Below are 2,018 nucleotides of genomic sequence, written 5' to 3'. Positions count from 1 at the left end.
TCAGTCCACTATTTATTTAGATTTGTTGAAAATACCTATCAACAGAGCTTGGTGCGTTTACATAGTTATACAGCACAAGGATCAAACACAAAATTCCCTCTCCCTTACTTCCTTAATCTGAATGTATTCGAAATCTTGTAGTTTCCCCAAGAGTCAGGATGTAGACCCGGATTTTTTTAGCCAAATTCCAGTTTGGATATTTACATTTCACTTCCCAAAATTCCCCCTGCAGTTGCATCGGGATATGGGATTCCTCTCGATTTCCTATCCTCAACCGTGTGTAGCTTTTTTTGTTGCGCTATGTCAATAGCTGTCATGAGCTACCCCAGAGGTGGCTGCGTTTCAGCAGTGGGTGAAGTGGTTCCTGCAGACTGCCTGCTGAATTTGTAAAATGCTTTCTAGGTACTCACACTACAAATAGTACTAAAAAAAACACACAGTAGTTTGAACCCTAACAGACCCCTGTTTTCTGCCCTTCTGAACAGAACATAATTTAACATGGGGACAACGGGCAATCAACACCAGCATGCTCCAGCTGGGGATGAGCTTCAGAACGGAGTGGCTGTTTCCTAAATCACATTTCCTGGATGCTTTGCTAAAGGGTGACACAAGCTCACCCAAACACTGGCCTCTCCCAGAAGCAAACTGGCTGGGCGGCTTTTCCTGCCAGAAATGCCAGTGATACTGGCTCAGGACTTTAATGCCATGGATTTTAGTGACCCTGACGTTGAGATGGTAACTTCAAATCCCCCACAGAAACAATGCTCTGTGTGCATTACTCGCACTGCCAATGCCAGCTCACACCCTGCACCTTCCCAACACAAGCCAGCCACACCCATCAGCAAACAGCACTAGGGCATGGGGGGAAGGGCAGAAGGCACTCTAGGCTGAGGAGGGAACCACCTGCTCTTTCCTGCTGGTCAGGAATCAGAATTAGGATTTGAATTCCTGCTAATCAGCCCACCTGCTCAGAGCACCAGACCCCAATGCTTCCAGTTCCCATTCAGGCTTCAGTTAATAAGCCATTCTGCCATCCTCACGGCCTCCGTTGACTAGCTGTGCTTAGCACCGCATTACAGGAAAAAGGAAAAGGGGTGACCTCTGCTTGGCTCTTGGGCATTGCCAGGAGATTACACTGGTGGTGACGAAGTAGGTAGTCTTTTCTCTAGTGGCTCACCAGCCCAGAGGGCTCACTGGGCCATGTATCTGCCTTGGATTCTGGGTGCTGTCACTGGGTGGCCCAGCTCCCCCCTCTCACTCCCTAGGGTCTGCTAAATACAACTAGACGCCAGAGTATAGCCCAGACAGGGCAGAGAAACCCAGACTGAAAAGAAAATCCAACCCTGGGCAGGGTGAAGAGAACAAGAGCAGGAACTAGCCAGCAGCCTCCAGTAGCCTCGGTGAGGACAGCTGTGCAGGCTATCGATGGGGGCACCAAACCAGAGAGGGACTTGGGCCATTGTTTGCTGAAACTCACTCAGCTGTAACTACATAAATAAAAGCCATTATCACCCAGCACAGTTCAGAAGCCATTCGGTCAACCCACTGGTTCTCTCCCTCCTGTCCCCACTGATTACTCTCATCCAACCCACTTAGCAAAGATGCTTCCGTGCTCACACCCCTGCCAGCCATCTCTCTCTCTCCCCCACTTCTATCATTCCTTCCTGTTTAACCTTCAGTACATTTAGTGCTGGCTCGGCAGCTCTCACTTTATCAACAGGACAAGTTAAGCGCAGGCAGAAGCAGGGCAAGCTCCCCCTCACTGTACCTCAACAATAGGCCTCCACCCACCCACTATGCTGTAGGTGCCAGCAGGCAGTGGTCAGTCTTCATGGACTGTTCAGTCCTTGGTCTCTGCTGAGACTGCAGATGAGAGCACAGAGAGGGCTAATGGAGATGGTGGCTTTTGTGGTGAAGCCACCTGACTGACGGAAACTGGGCTGTCACCAAACTCATTTCACAAAGGCCCCTGAGCAGGCATCAATCACTATAACATTCTCTGCCCCTTTCTTCCCTTC

At 49.8% G+C, this 2,018-nt stretch overlaps 1 protein-coding gene across 1 annotated transcript in view; it reads right to left on the bottom strand.

The window, feature by feature from the left end:
* The window catches only part of ERN2 (endoplasmic reticulum to nucleus signaling 2), a 23,418-nt gene that overhangs the window by 16,919 nt on the left and 4,481 nt on the right, over positions 1 to 2,018 (bottom strand). The window lies entirely within an intron of this gene.

Source organism: Terrapene carolina, unplaced genomic scaffold (assembly GCF_002925995.2).
Source record: "Terrapene carolina triunguis isolate 2854851 unplaced genomic scaffold, T_m_triunguis-2.0 Scaffold93, whole genome shotgun sequence".
Taxonomy (NCBI): domain Eukaryota; kingdom Metazoa; phylum Chordata; order Testudines; family Emydidae; genus Terrapene; species Terrapene triunguis.
This window is presented reverse-complemented; position numbering and strand designations above follow the sequence as displayed.